Here is a 23,378-nt window from a genome sequence, read left to right as displayed (position 1 = left end):
CAAAAAATGGCTAGTAAACAGCAGAAGACCTGACATCTCACAGAAAGGCTTCGCATGTCTACTCTAGAACCTGACATTTTCTTCACTACACTTCCGGTCAAAGTAGCGAATGTGGAACGCAGGAAACTTGTATGGAATGTAATACCTGTGCTAGTTAACGTAACTAATAAGCCACTACAGCTGCAGCTTAACGAAAAACAACACTGACTTGATAATAATACGAGAAAAGCAATAAGACTGTTTTCCAACATAGAAGGAACCAATTCCACAATAATTTCCACAACTGAGCCACAAACGAGAAGAATCTTCAACACATTTGCTTTTGAAGCAAAAGTAATTACATTGAGAAAAATATTCGTGTGTCATGAAGTGTGGTGAAGTGCAAGAATGTGCGAATTGTTAGACTCCATACAAAACTGTTATGTGTCAAGGAAGATGCCCATCTTTATAAGAAGGGACAGCAACAGAAACATATATGTCTCATTAAATAAACGCGTGTTCATATTCTCTTGCTTTCAGCTGAATAAGCGGCAATTATACTCACATTCGAAAGTATTTTTTCATGAATAAGTTGTAGCTTATGTCACTGTATCAGTGAGACTGACCTATTTCTTCCCGTATTTTGCGGATCATTTACTAATTCTTCATAATAACTATTTCTTCAATGAAGTAGAAAACTAATTAAAAATAAAACTGAATCTTACAGCTGGCTTTCTCGTCGCTAGGGGCGCTAGTGTCGTTCCCGCTGCCAGACCGTACCAATTGTCACAGCCTCCTGTATGTGTCAGACTGCCTATACCGAAAAGGCAAACCATCTACACCTACTCCCATATACAAATTTACTTCATATATCATCAACAAATTACACTATATGCATCCTTGTAGTGAGAAGAGTCGTCCGATTAGGAAACGGCTGACTAAATATTGGTCCGACACAAGTCTACACCGATACAAAATGGCGTGTTATTGTATTTGCATGATATGTATCAGCCTTACATTTAATATTTGTTTATATTTCCTACTTTCTGGTAATTGTGTGAAACGGAAAAAAACCCTCGATTCATCGCAGTTCCATGTAGATTAAACTCACTGGCCTGTTACTAAATGAGAATGTATTTGTATTAAAGTTACGGTTTCATGATTACGTTATAGTTGCATAGGCGGTATTTATGCGTTATTTATTGTACTTAATTTATAGATGTTTCCTAAATAGGACATTTCTTACAAGATTCAGTAACGGGAAGCTCTCGATGGAAAAAAGTAAGTGAACTGTTCAGTATAACAAAAATAATCGCCGTAACTGTTAGCACATTTATTTCACTTTGGGACAAGATGGTCAATGCCGTCATGGAAAAATGTTTGAGGGCCGAAATGTAGCCAGGATTGTTTCGATTACGCTACAAATTTTCGCTGGGAAGCACTCACATCTTCTCTGGGAAGACCCGATGTCTCCCCATGCGATTTCCATATTTTTGGAGCCCTGAAGAAAGACATTCGAGGCTGTCACTTTGCTTCGGATGAGTATGTAAACGTCCGGAGACAATCATGGTTTCATAGGCAAACACAAACATTTTTCAGTGAAGGCACTGACTGTTTTGTCTCATAGTGGGATAATGTATTAACAGGTACGGCAATTACTTTTGAAATAATAAACAGTTTACTTCCCTTTTTTTAATCGGTCTCGTTTCCTTTTGACTTTCACTTTTAGTAGCTGTCTTTTCTCCTGAGAGTGTTGGTGTTTCCTAACTTCCACCAGGAGAGACGAACTGAAACTCAAGTACTCAGGGGAAACAGAGCTACCACACTAACACAAAGCTGGTGGTCTCTTTTTTAATTCTATGTAAATATTAGGAATATGAGCCATGTCCTCTCATTAACTGAACCACACATCTTTTAAGATTGCTGTAATTCGTTTAGAGTCTCTCATGTTTCGAAGGAGATAGGAAAATGGTTGAAATGGCTCTGAGCACTATGGGACTTAACTTCTGAGGTCATCAGTCCCCTAGAACTTAGAACTACTTAAACCTAACTAACCTAAGGACATCACACACATCCATGCCGGAGGCAGGATTCGAACCTGCGACCGTAGCGGACATGCGGTTCCAGACTGTAGTGCCTAGAACCGCTCTGCCACCCCGGCCGGCGGAGGAGATAGACTTAACTATAACCTGCTGTATGCAGCGTCCTCGAAAGTTGATGTAAGTTTGGTTCTATTTCATCCAACTTCTTTTTATCGTTAAGTTAACGACACGTTTATGGTCTGATCAGATAAACATCTACATCATTCCCGAGACAGAGAGAGAGAGAGAGATAGAGAGAGATAGAGAGAGAGGGGGGGCCGAGGAGGGAGAAGGAAAGTTGCCGTTTCTAGATGTGATGATCTAACGAAAGTCTGCTGAATGGCTCGACCACTGTATGTGCGGCTAACCGCCAAACTCTGATTTATACCGAGGGCTATAATTAAGGTGCAGCAACTCGCGAAGTTCCAATGTGGGCTGTAATTACCATATGCCCGGGAAACTTAGTAGATATACCAATGCGTTAATGCGGAGCCGATTTACGATGGAAAACAATGTAAATTGCAATTAAGGAGACCAGATGCAAATCTGGCGCTATACGCTGTTTCTTTGACTGTCCACACTGGCATTTAACGCGCTATAATGTGAGTGTAGCACTTGGAAGAGGTAGCCGTGCTATCCCGGTGGAAGCCATTAAGAACGTTGCTGTTGTGGCAGCTGACCATGCTACTACCCGTGCAGTGTCACGAGAATCGCCCATGGTCAACAGCACGGAAATTTTGCGGCCTATTTTAAACTGAAGCTCGTACAAGACACAGACGGTGCAACAAAACCTCACGATCAGCAGCAACGTTTTGAATATGCTCTCCGGTTTTTGGCAGGGATCGAAGATGACATGTGACTGGACAGTATAGTATGTAGTGGTGAGGCACATTTTACAGTGCAGGGTGCAGCGTACACAGAACTGCTAAATTAAAGGTACTGTTAAACAATGTGTTGTGCACAAAGAGCCATGACACTCACCCTATGTGACCATGTGATGTGGGTTCAAAAGGACCTTCGTTCACGTCCCTTTCTCCGCCTGTCAGTTTTACCGTGACATCAACACGTTGTCGATACCTCCTATGCAGCATGCGATTCCTGCTTTGAAAGAGCACAGCTGGATGGAAATCACTGTTTTCACCAGAGATGGGGGAAACACCTCATGTCGCTCGCCGAGTGAAAGATGTGTTTAACGCAACCTTCCACAAACGTATTATCTAGAGAGGCTTCCGTATGCATGGCGTGCAAGATCATCTGCTCTGAATCCATGTAATTTTTGGCTCTGGGTATACCTAAATGACACGTTTCCCAGAGACACGTTAGGTCTCTACCTGATCTGAGAGCCAGTACACCCGAAAGCTGCGAGCAACTGTTGATTACGTCATTTTACGGATGCTCGCACTGAACAAATTGTGTAAGCGGCGATTAATGATGAAAGTAACGTTATTTCTGTCTCATTTGTTTGACCTTCCCTGTCCATGTCAAGTTCCTAATTCACTAAGTGTGAAAACATTTGCATTCACAGCGCCAGATTTACACCTGCCGGCCAAAACTGGAATTCATTCTTTTTTCAGCGCAGATCGGTTTCGCACTAACGCAGTAGCGTATCTGCCAAATTTCGTTGCCGTACTAAAATTACAGCCCACACTGAGCCGTTGTTTGTGGCTGCATATTAATCGTAACCACACAGTATCCCGACACGCAGAATTTCTGCTATCCAGTACATGTGCGTGTACCGTTATTCGCCAGGATTTCGGCCGCCTGTCGAAGGTTTTTTGGGTACCACTTCGATTACTTGCACGTTGATGATCACGAAATCACGATGAGGATAACAGATACACACATCCCGCCCCGAGGGGAGAAACTCCTCGACCCGGAATGGAACTCAGGTTCCCTTGGTCAAGAGTGAACAACGCTGACGACAATGCTGCGAGCTGCTGACTGTGCAGTAACCGTGTGGCCGGGGCCTCCGGTCGGGTAGACCGTTCGCCTGGTGCAAGTTTTTCGAATTGACACCACTTCGGCGACTTGGGTGTCGATGGGGATGAAATGATGATGATAAGGACAATACAACACCCAGTACCTGAGCGGAGAAAATCTCCGACCCAGCCGGGAATTGAACCCGGCCCGTTAGGTATGACATTCCGTCGCGCTAACCACTCAGCTACCAGGGGCGGACACTATGTAGTACTTTGATATACAGAGCTGAATTTCTTTCTGACGAGGACCGCTTGGATTCCGAAGTTTGTGAAACACAGTGGGGAAAATTAATGAACTTGCTAAGGAAAAATGGAAATGAGCATATGACATCGTTGGCCGGGAGGTCCCATCCGGGGAATTTCGACCGCCAAGTGCAAGTCTTATTTCTGTCGACGCCACATCGGACGACTTGTGAACCGGTGATGAGGATGAAATGGTGATGAGGACAACACAACACCTATTCCCCGAGCGGAGAAAATCCTCGAACCCGGGCCCGCATGCATGGGAGACGTTCACGTTACCACCCAGCTAAGCAGGCGGTCTTGTTAAAGAAGAATGGAGTCGACAGGAGGGATACAGGGGTGATTAAGTACCTATAACTACCATATAATATACGAGTAGAGACTCGGAATGAGATGACATATATTTGGAGCATATAATTCAGAAATGTTTAAATTTAAAAAAGAGGAGTGCGGATTGCTGGTAGGAGGAGAGCATGTATTAGATCTGCGGATGATATGTATTGTTGATAAATAGCGAAACAACTGTGATTGGAATGTTAAAAGAATTAAATAAGAGCTGTTAGGAATTCAGAATGAGAATTAATAAGAAAATGAGGAGGAGATTACTGTTTAACGTCCCGTCGACAACGAGGTCATTAGAGACGGAGCACAAGCTCGGATTAGGGACGGATGGGGAAGGAAATAGGCCGCGTCCTTCTCAAAAAGAAACCATCCCGGTATTTGCCTGAAACGATATAGGGAAATCACGGAAAACCTAAATCAGAATGGCGGTAGACGGATTTGAACCGTCGTCCGCCCGAATGCGAGTCCCGTGTGCTAACCACTGCGCCACCTCGCTCGGCAATTGTTAAGATAAGAGACAAATGTATGGTGATATGTGCAAGGAAAGTAAGACAGGAAGATATAGAACAAGTAGTGGTACAGGCTACCCTCCGCAGCGCACCGTACGGTGGCTTGCGGAATATCTCTGTTATGTAGATGTAGATGTAGATGTAGAATTTAGTGCTTTCAGGTATCTAGGAGGCATAATTACGGAATACTAGAGACGCAATAAGGAGGCGGTAAGGCGTATAGCGATTGCCAAGGAGGCATTTAACAAGGAGAGGAGGCTTCTGTGTTGGTGGTTGGCAGGGGTCCGGAGGAAGAGACTGGCGAAGTGCTCAGTATGGAGCGCGGCACAATGCGGAGCTAAGACATGGACTCCCAGGAAGGAGGAAGAAAATGGAATAGAAGCGTTTGAGCCGTGGATTTGGAAGAGGATGGAGGGTGAAAAGGAGTAGACGAAGTGAGTGTTGATGAAGGTAATCAGGAAACGCAATTGGCTTGAACACTGCATGAGAAGAGATTGTTTGCCGAAGGATGCTGTGGAATGAACTGTAAATGAAAGAAGAAGAAGAGTACGCAGAAGACACCAGATGGTAGATACTACAAGGATAGAAAACAGTTACGAGAAAACAAATAGGATAGCAAATGACATGACTGCATGGACAGCTACATATGAAGGCCTGCCCAAGGGCAGAGCTCTGATGATGATGTTCGAGTTTCTAGCGAATGACCGTGTATCATGTGCTATAAAGTTGGCGCTCTTCAAAAAACGGAAATGTGGAAATATTTAAAAACCATCTGTCGAGTCGCGGATTGTGCTCCTTCCTTTCTGACAAGGGAACCTCCCCATCGCAGCCCCCCCCCCCCCCCAGATTTAGTTATAAGTTGGTACAGTGGATAGGCCTTGATAAACTGAACACAGATCAATTGAGAAAACAGGAAGAAGTTGTGTGGAACTGTGAAAAAATAAGCAAAATATACAAACTGAGTAGTCCACGGGTCGCATAGGCAACATCATGGACAAAATGAGCTCAGGAGCGTCGTGGTCCCGTGGTAGCGTGAGCAGCTGCTGAACGAGAGGTCCTTGGTTCAAGTCTTCCCTCGAGTGAAAATTTTATTATCTGTCCGTTCGTTCATTGACGTCTTTGTTCACTGTAATAAGTTTAGTGTCTGTGTTTTGCGACCGCATCGAAAAACCGTGCGATTAGTAGACGAAAGGACGTGCCTCTCCAATGGGAACCGAAAACATTTGATCGCAAGGTCATAGGTCAACCGATTCCTCCACAGGAAAACACATCTGATATATTCTATAAGACACTGGTGACGGCATGTGCGTCGCATGACAGGAATATGTTGTCGACCCACCCAACTTGTACACTTTGCGAAGGGGTAAAAAGATTCTTCTACCTTGCCCGATTTAGGTTTTCTTGTGGATGCGATAATCACTCCCAAAAAAGTGATGAAAACATAAGAGTTTGTCACATAAACTGAAAATAAAAAAATAAAGTTTTCACTCGACGGTAGACTTGAACCTAGGACCTTTCGTTCCGCAGCTGCTCACGTTACCACGAGACCACGACGCTCCTGCGTTCTCAGTCTCCTTGACGTTGCATATCTTCCCATGAACTACTCAGTTTGTATATTTTGCACATTTTTTCACAGTTCCACACAACTTCTTCCTGTTTTCTCAATTGATCTGTTTTCAGTTTTTCAAGGTCTATCCACTGTGCCAACTTATAACTAAATCAGAGAGGGGTGCGATGGGGAGATCCCTTGTGAGGTGCTACATCTAGTTTACAGGCAAAGAATAAGAACTATTTTCCAACCACCTTAGAAGTTGAAGGATGAGGAAAATCTCGGCCTTAGGGTCTCTGGGACAAGATACCCCGTGAATACATCGGTCGTTCTGTCAATACCGTTTCCGACTACTGTGCAGAACGTCAGCGACACATTAAAAACCAGGAATTACAAAAATAAGCTGTTTCTGAGCAGCCGTCCGGTGTGACCGAGCGGTTCTAGGCGCTTCAGTCTGGAACCGCGCGACCGCTGTGGTCGCAGGTTCGAATCCTGCCTCGGGTATGGATGTGTGTAATGTCCTTAGGTTAGCTAGGTTTAAGTAGTTCCAAGTTCTAGGGGACTGATGACCTCAGATGTTAAGTCCCATAGTGCTCAGAGCCATTTTTTTGTTTCTGAGCACTGCCTCATAAATAAAAACAAAGTTCTGTTTGATGAAGCATGTTTTGACCCATCCGTCTTCATACTGCGATCCTGCTGTTAAAGAGGCTGTAGAAATTGGAATATACGAGAAAAACTTCAATGGTGACCTTAGATATTATTTTAGCGGGGTGTGCTTTCGATGCAAAGAAATGAAATGATAGTGTGGCATTGTTGGCAGGTAGGCCGCTTCTGGGGACGTACGGCCGCCGGGTACAAACAGAGAGATTCGATAAATTATTTACGCTCCTATTGTAGCAGTGGTGCCACAATCGCAGACATTTACACCATATATGGAAACAGGACTACGCATGTTGACCAACCACAAACTGTATAAGTAAACTCTTTGATGTCAGTTGCTCTTGGCGATGCCGATGATGGTAATCGTGGAAAGCTCGAGGTTTTCCCACAACTGACGCGGAAAGAAGTCCGGGAATGTTTTATTCAAGAGTATCATGGCGAGAAGCTTCGTTCTCTCAAGTAGACTGTTTAAAATAATAGGCGTACTTCCAACAGCCTTACAATATATTTATTTTTTAATGAAGTTTGTTACGGAGTTACCGGATGAGATATTGTAGAAAGCTAGGACAAGAGTCCCTCAGATTTCTCGTGTGTTACCTTCATCAACAGAGATTGACGTAATAATTGGTGTTAGCGGTGATAACTTTCAAGGTAGGAGGCTAGTCAGACTGCTAAATAGCTAGAAGCTAATGTACTAACTTACCAGATCACTTGAGGTCTTTGACAACTGACATCCTTTAACATATCCTAGAAGTCGGGCAACGCTACACACCAGTCCTTTAGACCAACCTACATTACAAAAAAGTCAAATAAGCGCACCACAAATACTCAGTGTTCTCTTCAAATTCTGTTTGCGTACATATGTTATCACATGCATCGACATCATTACGCCCCATCTGAAAGCCGACGTCCGAATCGGTGTGTTCAATTGACATGTGTTCGCGGAAGAGATACGACGAGAGTTGCAAAAGTGTGGTCATGAAACGTACTGACATCAGAATGAAGTAGGTCTTAGTTACACAATTATAAAATTTTCGAGTAAGCCCCATACAGTGGGGCTCAAATCTTATGTAAACTCAAATGCAGTTCATTAGCCACTACATCAGTAACGTTTCTGTAAAGTTTGGAGATGTGATGGAAGCATGATGGCAGACTTTGCTGCTGATGTAAGACATCTAATACGCCTATATGGAAGAGAGATGAACAGGCAGAGAGGGTCAGTATCTTGGCTTCCAAGATGAAGTGACCTCAATTAATTGGATTTTTCCGTCTAAGGTCATCTCAGAAGTGAAGTGTACAGCACTCCCGTTGATAAGCCCCTAGAGCTGGGGCAGTGAACTGTACAGTCGTGTCAAGATTTACTGGATCTGCACAGTGTGTTTGAAGGAATTCGAAACTCACTCCAGAGACGAGAGCAACACCCCATTCAAATACGAGGACGAAACGAAGATGACCACGTTAAACAGGAGCAAGTGCGTGGTACATTTTAACATGTACCGTGCTGCGATAATATTGTAATTCTCGTTACCGTTTGTATGAGTGAAATTTGAGCCCCGTTGGATGGAAGGATCAATAGAAAAGTTAAGATTGAAAATACGTCTGTACTAACTAGGACAACTTTTCAGATGGTATCAGTGGGGGTTCAGAACCACACATTTGCAGTTATCTCGCTAACGGCTCGTTTGCGGACGGATGTTACTGGAACGTTGATACTTCTGTCAGCATACAGGGTGGAAAGTATTTAAACCGACAAACTCTGGGAGGTTGTAGGGGACATCAAAACAAATATTTTTCCCTGATGTAATTTCTCCCAGTGAGCATTATTTCAACTGGTGGACGCCGTATTACGCTCTTCAGTTGTTAGACGTATTACGATCTTCAGTTATTAGAGGCCGTATTACGCCCTTCAGTTTTAGGCAACTGCTGTGCACCAGTGGGTCGCAGGTTAGAATCCTGCCTCGGGCATGGATGTGTGTGTTGTCCTTAGGTTAGTTAGGTTTAAGTAGTTCTAACTTCTAGGGGACTTATGACCTCAGCAGTTGAGTCCCATGGTGCTCAGAGCCATTTTTGTGCACCAGTGTTGTAGTGCATTGTCTCTGTTTACTAATGGAGCGATACATCTGGAGTGAGTACACTGATATGCTTGGTGTGTACTACGTAGCGCACCACAACGGACGAGCTGCACAGCGGGTTTATCGACAACAATATCCTAATCACCGTATCCCGCATCATACGACCTTTGCTGCTGTGTACCAACGTCTGCGTGAGACCGGGTCATTTAGCAGATTACCTGGACAGGGATGCTGTCGCACGGTAAGAAGGTTGCAATTTGAGCAAGCTGTCTTGCAACATGTGGAGCGGTATCCTTCAATCAGCACTCGTGCAATTGCACGTAACATGTGGACGAATCAGACGAATGTAAGAGCAGTCCTTCGAGAGAAATTGTTACGGCCATTTCACTTACAGCGTGTCCACAACCTGGAACCAGTACAGAGCACAGTATTCGCAGTGGTATCTGGAACAGTGTGAAAGGCATCCTATATTTCCATCGTCTGTGTTATTTACCGATGAAGTAACGTTCGGGCGTGATGGAGTCTTCAACATGCACAATTCGCATGTTTGGAGTGAGGATAGCCCACATGCCACAGTTACTAGCGCTCATCAAGTGCGGTTCTTCGTTAATATGTGGGTCGGTGTTGTTAGGGACTGTTTAATTGGGCCGTACCTACTACCTAGGCCATTAAATGGCAGACACTATTACAATTTTCCCACCAGAGCATTGCCAGAATTGCTGGAAGACGTCCCGCTCCCTACAAGACAACGCATGTGGTTCCAACGTGACGGGGCGCCGGCACATTTCAGTCATCGTATGCGTCGATTCCTGGACCGACATTTCCCAGAAACGTGGTTTGCCAGAGGTGGGTCCTGTACCATGGCCTGCTCGTTCCCCAGATATGTCCCCTCTGGAATTTTTTGTGTGGGGAGAGATGCGCAACCTTGTTTACACAACTCCTGTTGCATCAGAAGAGGATCTGGTTGCCCGGATAGTAGCAGCAGCAGGAACAATTCAGGATACTCCTGGGGTTTTTGCCCGTGTCAGACAGAACATGATCCGACGGTGTAACCTTTGTTTACGTGTCAATGGAGGCTCTTTTGAAAATCTACTGTAATTGAAATTTGGTTGTGTTAATGTGCTGTCTCTTGGTCATAAGAAAATGGAAAAGTGTTTGTTGGTTTAACTAATTTGCCACCAGAGAAATCTTCTTACCGTTTTAGATAATTCTAATAGGAAAAAATGATATTAGGGAAAAATATTTGTTTTGATGACCCCTACAACCTCCCAGAGTTTGTCGGTTTAAATACTTTTAACCCTGTATACTGTCACCCATGTGTGTTTTCGCTATTAACTGAGATACAACCCGCAGAGCAGGTACTTCCCTCTAGTCTAAAACAAGGGGTGCAATAGAAACGATTGCCGACCTACCTATCTTACACAACGTCCAACCTCTTCCAGTTTCATCGTAACCGTGATACTCTCGTGGGTACAATATTCAGATGCTGCAAAAGCGTCACAGTTTCTCTTCGTTCAAAAATGGTTCAAATGGCTCTGAGCACTATGGGACACAACATCTTAGGTCATAAGTCCCCTAGAACTTAGAACTACTTAAACCTAACTAACCTAAGGACATCGCAGGATTCGAACCTGCGACCGTAGCAGTCACGCGGTTCCGGACTGCGCGCCTAGAACCGCGAGACCACCGCGGCCGGCTTCTCTTCGTCATGAGGTCACACTACCAAAGTATCATTTACATATCGCCAGGGGTTTGGGTTTAAGTTCTGCCGAATCAAGTACTCTTTCCTCTAAATCTTCCTTTAAAACGTTTGTACCAGATTGTAAAGAGGAATATTCGTGGTAACACCGTCAATTTGATCAAAAGGAGGGCTGAAATCTACAGTGTACCTCACAAACGTGACAAAGCCTACATTGGTCAGCCAATGCGCACCTTACCTGAAAGATGAGCTGAATATTTGGGGACGTTCGGCCGCCTAGAGCAAGTCTTTTTTCTGTCGACGCAACATTGGACGACTTGCCCGCTTAAGATGAGGATGAAATGATCATGATGACAACACAACACCCAGTCCCCGAGCGGAGCAAATCTCCAACACGGCCGGGAATCGAACCCGGGCCCGCTTGCATGGGAGGGAGCATGTTACCAGCCAGCTACGCGGGCGAACTACACAAGTAAATTAAACACGTAAAATCTGATTTGACGCGAAAATTTAGTTTATAAAGCGACGTACCACGGACAACTATGCTGTAAAATGTCACCGTTATCATTAGAATGGTTCAGGGAACTTCACGTCGTAGTAATGAAGCACATGCAATGTTTTTGTGCACGTGAAATCCGGTCTCGGGCGAAAAATTACTTTTGCTCTATTTCAATTTCACATAGCTAAACTATCAAAGTTTTACTGACCAATAAACTTTTTTCATAAGTGGCATGACCTGCAGACAAAAGAAGGGTACCAACGGAAAAATGCTCTTATCGGAGCACAAGAAGGTGAGTATATTCCTGTTTAAAAACCTATGACGGAAAAGTGAGGTACTAGCTGCCTCTTTCTTTTCTCAGCACCATTAAAATTTTTTCCAAAAATTTTGGCCTTAGAATGTATTCACGCTTCTTTATGTTGTTGGAGAAGGAGACAGGGCAATGAGAAAGAGACGGATAAGTAACAAATCCTGGAAGATAGTAGAAAGTGGCTGTGCTATAGAAAGAGGGAAGGACACAACGGCAGTGTGAGAGAAAGAGAGGGACACAGTGGCAGTGGAACATAGTTCATAGTTAACAGTGAGAGAACAGTGCTAGGAAAAGAGCGAAGGAGACACTGCCAGTGGGAGAGGGATAAAGAGACGGAGAAGGATTGGAAGTGGGCGATAGCCAGTGATAATGAGAGACAGAATCTATGGCAATTACAGCGAGGAAGAGAGAGACAGTAGCAGTAGGAAAGAAGAAGAGGGAAACAGTGACAGTGCGAGGAGAGAGGAGTAGAAGAACAAAACAAAGGAGACTCGTGGCTTTGAGACAAGAGATAGTGACGGTTAGAGAGACGCAAAAAGATGAAAGAGTGAGTTGGTCAGAATGAATGAGTCAGAATGAACAAATGGGAGTGGACAGTTATGAGTGAATTGTAGTAATGCACTGACGAGTGTGAGCGGGTTACAATTAGGGGAGAATGAAGGAGTACAGGTGAGTTGCATGTTAAAAAGATTGCAAATATGTTCGCATGCCAATGTTTGGGAATATTTTTAAAGGTGCTGAGGAATTTAGAATGAGGCAGCTGGTACGACACTTTTCAGTCAGAGTCTTTTAAATAAAGATGAAAACATTAGCATTTTTACTCCTCCGATGGGAACATTTTTTCGCTGGTATTTTACTTACTCTGCTGAATGTACTCAATCTACAGTCTGCGTAAAGATCTTTCAGGGTATTAGAAATTACTCAGAACCACATGTCACTTATGAATACATTTTCCTTTTTACTGATGGTAGAATTATTTTTCACTTTCCAGCTCCTTTTCGTTCATGAACTAATCTCAGTGGGAAAATAATTAGACTGGAATTTCGCCAAGGGCTTTAGTCCATTGCGGAAATCGTGCGCCCTAATGCGGAGGAGACGGGGCCCGGAATTGCGAGGCCCCAGATGAAGCGGCACCAGCGCTCAGCGCAGCCCGTCCGAGCCGAGCACAGAAACCAATTCCCGGCCGCACTTCTTGTTTCCGCAGCGCGCAGCTCTTGTCCCGCGGGAGACGGCTTTCAGAAGAAGAACTGCTTTTCATCTCCCCCCGGCATGCATTTTTCATGCAGTGCTTCCATATTCGCTGTATTCCGCACATGGACAGAGCCGAGAACATGGACTGTGGAATGTGTGGCAGCTAGCTGATTCGCTATTAGCCATAAATTGAAGATGGCAAACGATAAGGTCGCGTCTCGGGCTGGAGATTGCGGTAAACAGTTTGTATCTCTCTTTTTCCGATCCAGATTTTCCAAGCATGCGCGGAGGCGAGGATCGTAAAGGAGGTTATACTTGTTGATTGTAGTGGAACTTGGACGTCATTGTGGGAATTAAAAATAATGGTTTAGACAAACGGTATAGTTTTTGAAACTTCCTGGAAGGTGAAAACTGCGTGCCGGACCGAGACTGGACCTCGGGAGTTCCGTCTTTCGCGTGAAAATGCTCTACTTTCCCGCGAAAGCCGAAGACCAAGGTTCTAGTCCCAGTACAACATACAGTTTTAATCTGCCAGGAGGTTTCAAACCTGCTCACGCACCACAACAGAGTGGATATTCATTCTGCTACGATCATTGTCGTATCAAAAACAGCGGCAGAGAAGAGGAGCTATTGTGACCTTCTTGAAGTTTGCAACTATCCTTCATGACTTAATGAAAAATTTTTCGTTTAAAGTTGACTCTTACGCTCTATAATATAGTATCGAAGTCTCGATGCGTGTTCAGCGGCTGCTTTGCTTATCAGTTTATGAGTACGCGGGGAGATGTTTCACTCACATGCCCGATCGACAGTGTTCAGCGGCTGCTTTGCTTATCAGATTATGAGTACGCGGGGAGATGTTTCACTCACATGCCCGATCGACAGTATAATCTGTTGTTGGGGTACTGTTATGTTTGGTGTGTGAAGTCTTCGAAAATTTATTTAATTGTTTGTATTAATGTTACTGTGTGATCTTCATTGTTGTTGTTGTTATTGTTGTGGTCTTCAGTCCAGAGACTGGTCTGATGCAGCTCTCCATTCACTCTATCCTGTGCAACCTTCTTCATCTCCGAGTAACTACTGTGCGGGCTTTCAAATAAAAAAAAATAAAAAAAAAAAACGTGGCCGTGAACTACATACCCTCAGACTCAGAGTTGAAATATTAAATTTTGGCTGGTTTCGTTGTCTAGGGGCCGGAATACAAGTTGCCGCATTACGTGCCAAATGCTGCTGAGTCTACAATATGCAATATGAATACACACATGAATCGAATGGTCGAAGGTTCCTGTCACTCGGCAATTGCGAATTTTGAATGTAACATAGAAATTTATAAATGAAAGATTGCAATTAAATAAACTTTGCAGGTACTATTTTAACGACTTTAAATGATGGGTACGATAGCAGAAGTACCTTTAAGAATGCCATTTATTACTTCAAAACACTTATTGTTGTCGATGGTCCAGCAATTAAATAAAATATAAATTGAATAACAGGGAAACAATAGATTCCTGTGTCTATGTAATCTTATGAGACTTAACTGCTAAGGTCGTCAGTCCCTAAGTTTACACACCACTTAACCTAAATTATGCTAAAGACAAACACACACACCCATGCCCGAGGGAGGACTCAAACTTCCGCCGGGATCTCATAGATTCCTGCATCACGTAATTAGTTATGAGCAACAACACAGCTCGTGAGATTTTCACTTCTAAACGTGTACTACATCTTCACTGCAGAAACCACGGGAATCTCAGAAGGGCATAAGTCGGCACTACGAAATATTTCTATCTTCCACGACCACGCGCAAACTGCTCAACCCTCTCCAAGTACTTCCTACGATCGTCCATCGTGCATTCCTGTCCAGCACTCACTCCCCCGTGTCCTGTGCCACCCGATGCTCCTCCTCCACTTCCATACAGTCTCTCCATTGTCTTCGGTAGTCACTTACCGTATTAACGAGTGCTGTGATTGGCTAGAGCGCTCCCGCCGTGACTCTAAGCCAACCCACAGTCACAAACACATTGAAACATCTACAAAATACAGGATTTACATTTAAATTACTTGAAATTAAATAAATATCCCTATGGCTGGACCATAAAAACGCTCTAACGCACATTATTAAAACCATAAAAAAATTAAATAAACATATATCAAAGCAAAAGTAGGGCAGTACCCTAATGTCTCTTTGCTTTCTAAAACACAATAAATATTTCACCAATTTCTTCAAGAATAATATATATCAGATATAAACAAAGACCTACGCGAATAGATATGTATTTATAAGCATGCTGCTAACGTTTTCTCGTGTAACTGTGGAGTACTTATGGCCTGATGCGATCAATAGTAATCGGCCACTTTGATCTTCAATAACTCATGTAATATTCAAGTTACATGCCTGTAATTCATACCAATTTAGGTTTACACTAATAGCTTTCTAAAGACATGTCGATTGACAAAATCGTATGAACCGTTTAGATTTTGAAAATTCGTTTCTGGGTGTAACTTGTATAGTTTAAAGTCAGATACTAAACTTAAAACTAATAGAGATATTGAAAATCTGATTACACCATCAGAATCGTCGTGCAAATAATGGTAATGTACATGTTTCTTTTTAAGGTATCATGATTCATCTGGCTATTATTATTTTCTACATGAACTGTGAAATGTCTGCCGTTATGGTTTCACAAAGTCCGCCATTTTTGGCACTCCCGGCTTACAAATCTCCCTCATCGACACAAAGCCCATTCCTCGACACAGCATCAACACGGAATTCCCAGCCACACGGTCGGCCTGGACCACGCACTGAGGCTACCCCTCTTGCTCCGGCTAATGTTCGGCACCACGCGGTTGCTGACGAGCCCCGGCTTGCCCAGCTGCCCGTGCGGCCGCGCCAACTCCGAATGTTTTCAGGGCGCCACAACTCGCCCATTACCTCACAACTCCAAGCTGCATCCGTCTGAATCGGTTTAGTTTATTCATGCCTTGGTCTCCCTCTACGACTTTTACCCTCCGCACTTCCCTCCAATATTAAATTGATGACCCCTTGATGCCTCAGAATGTGTCCTACCATCCGATCCCTTCTCCTCGTCAAGTTGTACTACAAATTTCTCTTCTCCCCAATTCTGTTCAGTACCTCCTCATTAGTTACGTGATCTACCCATCTAATCTTCAGCATTCTTCTGTATCACCACATTTCGAAAGCTTCTACTGTCTTCTTGTCTAAACTATTTGTCGTCCATGTTTCACTTCCATACATGGCTACACTCCATTCAAATACTTTGAGAAAAGACTTCCTGACACTTAAATCTATACTCGATGTTAACAAATTTCTCTTCTTCAAAAACGCTTTCCTTGCCATAACCAGTGTACATTTTATATAATCTCTACTCTGACCATCATCAGTTATTTTGCTCCCCAAATAGCAAAACTCATCTCCTACTTTAAGTGTCTCATTTCCTGATCTAATTCCCTCAGTATCACCTGATTTAATTGAACTACATTCCATTATCCTCGTTTTGATTTTGTTGATGTTCATGTTATAAATCTTATATGCTCCTTTCAAGACACTGTCCATTCCGTTCAACTGCTTTTCCAGTTCCTTTGCTGTCTCTGACAGAATGACGATATCGTCGGCAAACCTCAAAATTTTTATTTCTTCTCCATGTAATACCTACTCCAAATTTTGACTCGTATAACTGCCATCTGGTTTTTGTACAAACTGTAAATAGCCTTTCGCTTCCTGTATTTGATCCCTGCCACTTTCTAAATTTGAAAGAGAGTATTCCAGTCAACATTGTCAAAAGCTTTCTCTAGGTCTACAAATGATAAAAACATAAGTTTTCCTTTCCTTAATCTATCTTCTAAGATAAGTTGTAGGATCAGTATTGCCTCATCTTTTCCAGCATTCCTACGGAATCCAAACTGATCCACCCCGAGGTCGGCTACCACCAGTTTTTCGATTCATGATCGTCATACATATGCAATAATCACAACTGGCAGTAGTACGTGAACTCATATCTACGTTCTTATTTAATTTCAGTGGAAGAGACAGGATTTCGTTAGGGGCGGCAGATCGTCAAGCTAAACCTAAAATATTAAGGCTGGTGTCAGCTGTTAAGTTAAGGAAAAGCGGACGCTTAAGGGCCACTTTACGAACTGTCAGGCTGAAATAAAGCCTATGGAGTTACCTAAAGGAACATCAATACTTCAGACTATAAAATATCACTCATGACATCTTGCATCAAATGCAGGTAAAGCCATTTCGACACTTATGTGATGTTTCTTGTAGCGTTACACGTTAATTTCTTCTAACATGCGCGCTTGCCATTGGTGCAAGGCAGTGTGGCTGTCATGAATTGAGCTCACAGTAGGCCGCACTTGATGGTCGACAAAGGCAGATTCACATCCTCGGCAGGATTCCGCCTCTGAACCAACTCTATGCCGCAGCTGTACAGTAACTTGGACATTTTGCTTCTACCAATATTCGCTCGTTGCTCTCTGGCACTGCCATCAGTCTACCTGTTCTTCACTTCCACGATTGTCGATACACCTTGCTTAGCGTTAGCGTTTCCTGTAAGAAAAACCCTCTACTAGCAGATCAGTCTTTTTAGTATGTTTCTGACATACTCATATGACGATATTGCGGCATTCGATGTGAACGAGAAATAGTAGTGTTTACTTACATTTACTCGTGTTGTCTGATGGGTTATCGCTATCTGACCGAGATAACACTGACCTTTTCGATTGCAAGGGAAGTCGTTAATGGGACTACTTGAATGTCACGGCTGTACTCTCTCAATCAACTATTTCTTATATGCTGTTCTACGATATTCCGTTATAGTTCTTAATATCTTGCGGGGAGGGGTGGGGGACCATCCGTGACCATTCATTCACACCAGATATTTTTTTTAATCGTCAGTCTTCTGACTAGTTTAATGCGGCCAGCCACGAATTCCTTTCCTACACAAACATCTTCATCTCAGGGTAGCACTTGCATACAACATCCTCAATTATTTGCTTGATGTATTTCAATTTCTGTCTCCCCACAGCTTTTACCCTGTAGAGCTCCCTCTAGTACCATGAAGATTTTTCCGTGATACCTTAACACTTCTCTTATCATTGTGCCCGTTCTTCTTGTTAGTGTTTTCCATATATTAATTTCCTTGCCTCTTCCAACATATTACTTTCTTCGCCGATTTTGCGAGAACCTCTCCATATATTATCTTACCATCTACCCGATGTCATACATTCTTCTGTAGTAGCACACCTCAAACGGTTCGGTTCTCTTCTGTTCCTCTTTCCCCGAGGGATGTTCAATAAGTAATGATACACAATATTTTTCTCTGCCAGTTTCGGTTGAAATAATACGGAATCTGTTGTAGGGCGTCGTGGAATATTACCGCTTCAGTCCCTATAGTTTCATGAAGTTCCGATGTGTGGCGACGCTATGCTTAGCCTTTAAATGGCATCTGTAACGGAGGAGCGTTCCAAGCACACAGCTGTCATTGCGTATCTTTTGGTGAGAAACCAGATCATCGCAGAGATTCACAAACGCTTGCCGAATGTCTACGGAGCCCTGGTGTTGAACAAAAGCACGACGAGTCATTGGGCGAAGCGTCCGTCATCATAGCAACAAGGCCGAGCAAACCCGTCCAGTCTCCCGGTTGCCGGCCGGCCGCATCGCAGCTGTGACTCCTGCAAAGTTGGAACGTGCGTCCACTCTCATTCGCCGCTCAACTGGACGTCTTGTTCGGTACTTTCTTATTTATTTATTTACACTTCAAGTTCCGTAGTACCAAATTGAGGAGCAAATCTTCAAGTTCATGGGACGTGTCAGTACGTAAATTTACAACACAAAAGTAATAATAGATAAATATAAAATGTTTATGAAACCGAAAAAAGTGAAGCCATAAGTTTAAGTAAATCACAATACAACAAGAATCACCTTAATTTTTCAAGGAATTCCTCGACAGAATAGAAGGAGAGACCCATGAGGAAACTCTTAAGTTTCGATTTGAAAGCACGTGGGTTACTGCTAATATTTTCACATTCTAGTGGAAGCTTATTGAAAATGGATGCAGCAGTTTACTGCACAATTTTCTGCACTAGAGTTAAGGAAATCCGATCCAAATGCAGGTTTGATTTCTGCCGAGTATTAACTGACGGAAAGCTGCTTATTCTTAGGAATAAGCTAATATTATTAACAAGAAATGACATTAAGGAAAATATATATTGAGAGACCAATGTCAAAACACCCAGACTCGTGAACAGGGGTCGATAAGAGGTTCGTGAACTTGGTGAGCCAAAAATATTATCTTAGAATGGGAAGAGTTACCTCAAAATATAATACCATACGACATAAGAGAAAGGAAATAAGCAAAGTAAACTAATTTACTTGTCGAACGATCACTAATTTCAGATACCGTTCGAAAAGAAAAATGGCAGCATTAAGTCTTTGAACAAGATCCAAAATGTGGGCTTTACACGACAGTTTAATATCTATCTGAACACCTAGATATTTGAACTGTTCAGTTTCACTAATCATAATCCCATTCTGAGAAATTAAAACGTCAGGTTTTGTTGAACTGTTTGTTAGAAACTGCAAAAAGTGAGTCTTCCTGTGATTTGGCATTAGTTTATTTTCTACAAGCCATAAACTTATGTCATCAAATGCATTATTTCAAACCGAGTCATTGTTGCACACAACATTCTGTACTATCAAGCTAGAGTCGTCAGCAAACAGAAATATTTTAGTTACCTGTAATTTCAGAGGGCAAATAAGGAACAGGATTGGCCCCAACACTGATCCCTGGGGCAGCCTCCCCCTCCCGCCGCCGTCCCTTGACTGTACCCCACTCCGACCCCACATCACAGCCATTCGCAACTCTGTGAATAATGACCTTTTGCTGTCTGTCACTAAAGTAAGAGGTGAACCAATTGTGAGCTACTCCCCATATGCTGCAATGGTCCAACTTCTGGAAAAATATTTTGTGATCAACGCAGTCAAACGCCTTACACAAATAAAAAAAAATGCCTAGTGCTCGAAACCTTTTGTTTAACTCATAAATTACCACACAGAGAAAAGAGAATATAGCATTTTCAGTTGTTCAACGACTTCTATAGTCGAACTGTATATTTGATAGCAAATCGTGTGATGTAAAATGATCAATTATCCGTATGTACACCGCCTTTTCCACAACTTAAGCAAACACTGATTGCATACAGGTAGGTCTAAAATTGTCTATATTATCCCTTTCTCCCTTTTCATAAAGCGGCTTTACTACTGAGTACTATAAGGTTCAGGAAACTGCCCATTCCTAAAAGAAAAATTACAAATATGGCTAAATACAGGGCTAACTTCAATAAAATTCTTCAGGCCCTGATGAAGGCTAGCTGCAACGCTGGCCGAAACGTTGGCGCATTTTAAATTATGACGATGCGGTCTGATACCCTGAAGAATTTTATTGAAGAAGACAACGGCCGCGGAAGCCTACGCTTACAGGGCTAACGTGTACAGCACAGTACTTTAATATTCTGCTAGGCACTCCATCATATCCATAAGAGTGATTTAATTATTAACTCAATCTTCCCCAAGTCTGTATCACAGAGAAGCATTTCAGACATCAATCACGGAAGGGCGTTTGCCAATAGTTATATGATTCCCTGTAGAAACTAAATTTTTATTTAATTCACCAGCAATTTTCATAAAATTATTGTTAAATACTGTACATATATCTGCTTTATCAGTAACAGAAATGTTTTTACTACGAACCGACCTTATATCGTCGACCTTGTGCTGCTGACCAGACACGTACTTTACAACTGAGCATATTCATTTTATTCTGTGAATTAGCTATTCTGTTCGCATTCCACATACTCTTTGCCCTCCTAGTAACATTTTTAAGCACCTTACGGTACTGTTTGTAATGGGGTAGTGTAGCTTGATTGTGACTACTTCTAACGTTTTGATATAATTCCCGCTTTTTTGTACATGATATCCTTATCCCACTAGTCAGTCACCTGGGCTGCCTTTTACTGCTAGTACCCCGTTTATAATGTTCCAATGGAAAGCAATTCTCAAAGAGCATGAGAAATGTGGTAAGGAAATAATTATATTTGTCATCTTTGCTATCGGCACTATAAACGTCCTGAAACTCTTTTTCCTTGACGAGGTTTAAAAAACTCTCCATTGCTGTTGGATTAACTTTGCTACATTATTTGTAATTATATGTGACATTTGTTTGATTATAAAGGACTTTTAGTGTTCAAATTTGTGCATCATTGTCTCCTACACCAGAAATTTATTCCTCAATTTAAGACTAGTGTTTGGTACCAGTAAACTTGTCCTTGCCAAGAATGCCTATTTTTCAGCGCTGATCTGCTTTATATGTCCTCCTTGCTTCGTCCGTCATGGATTATTTGGCTTCGAAGGTAGCAAAATTTATTTACTTCTTCAGCTTCGTTGCCCTCAGTTTCGAAATTAGGTTTCTCGGTATTCTCAACTATGCTACTTAGTTTCGACTTTTGTCTTTCCCTGTTTACACGCAATCCACATACTGTACTCGTTAGGCTGTTCATTCCATCGAGCAGATCCTGTAATTCTTCTTTACATTCACTGAGGACAGCAACAGAATTTTAAATCCACGCTTGAATCTTTCTTGTATTTCCGTCACTGCTTCTTCGATGTATAGACTGAACAATAGGGGAGAAAGACTTCATCGCTGTCTTACCCCCTTCTTAATCCGAGTACTTTGTTCTTCGCCTTCCTATGTTATTGCGCCTTCTTCGTTCTTGTACATACAGTGTATCACCCATCTTTTCCACGCGGGGTAGCCACGAGGTCTCTGACGTCTTGTCACGGTTCGCAAGGCTCCCCCGTCGGAGGTTCGTGTCCTCCCTCGGACATGGGTGAGTTGGTGTGTAAGCCTAAGGACCGATGATCTCAGCAGTTTGGTCCCATTGTCCTTACCACAAAAATGGTTCAAATGGCTCTGAGCACTATGGGACTTAACAGCTAAGGTCATCAGTCCCCTAGTACTTAGAACTACTTAAACCTAACTAACCTAAGGTCATCACACACAGCCATGCCCGAGGCAGGATTCGAACCTGCGACCGTAGCGGTCGTGCGGTTCCAGACTGTAGCGCCTAGAACCGCACGGCCACACCGCCTTACCACAAATTTCCAAATTTTTTCACCCATATTTCCCTGTAAGTTACTCCTATTTCACTCATAATGTGGAACATCTGGCACAACTTTACATTCTGAAACGCATATTCTAGGTCGACAAATAGTATGAGCGTGTCCTGATTTATCTTCAGTCTTGCTTTCAGTATCAAGCGCAACTTCAGAAATGCCTCTCTGTGTCTTTACCTTTCCTAAAGATACAGTAACCGTCATCAAGCAGATCCCCAATTTATTTTCAATTATTCTGTATATTATTCTTGTTATCAGTTTGGATTCCTGAGCTGTTGAGCTGATTTTGTGATAGTGTTAGTACTTATCTGCCCTTGCTATGGTGTGGATGATATTTTTCGGTAAGTCTCATGGTACTTCGCCAGTCTCATAGGTTCTTCACATCAACCTGAATAGTCGTTTTCCCGCAAAGTTCCCACCTGGTATGCAGGATTAAGGCTATAAAGAAAACTTACTGCTCGAAGAGGGTATAATAATTTCAGTACCAAAGGAATCATTATTATGTATTGAAGAACGGAACACCTGATTAAAGTCTACCTGCAAGAGGATCAGTTTGGGTTCCAGACCAATCTAGGACGTGCGAGATAATACTGACTTCAAGATTTAACTTGGTAGATACGTTTTAGACAAGTACTCCAAAACTATAGCAGTTGTAGGTTTACGCATACTTTCATTATAACGTTGACTGAAATACACACCCTGTAACTTTTAAACTTAACATATTTAAAGTACTAGGCACGGAACGTTGCATATTACTTGTACAGGAACCAGACTGCAGTTATGAGACAAATGGTGTGGCAGCACGGCAGTTATTGAGAACGGAAAGAGATAGTGTTGCACAATATCCACCGTGGTACTCAATCTACCTTCAAGCACACAATAAAGGACCTGTTACCAGGGACGGGAAATTACTTCGAAGATGGTTTGAACGGAATGGGTAGTGTCTTAAAAACAAGTTACAAGATGTTTGAACAATTTACGGGTAACGGCTCCGACAGTCAACCTGTACATGGTACAACGAGTGTAAGTACAGATATTTTTATATTTGGTATCTTAGTATGTACACAGAACAGTC

This window comes from Schistocerca nitens, chromosome 8 (assembly GCF_023898315.1).
Source record: "Schistocerca nitens isolate TAMUIC-IGC-003100 chromosome 8, iqSchNite1.1, whole genome shotgun sequence".
NCBI lineage: Eukaryota > Metazoa > Arthropoda > Insecta > Orthoptera > Acrididae > Schistocerca > Schistocerca nitens.
This window is presented reverse-complemented; position numbering follows the sequence as displayed.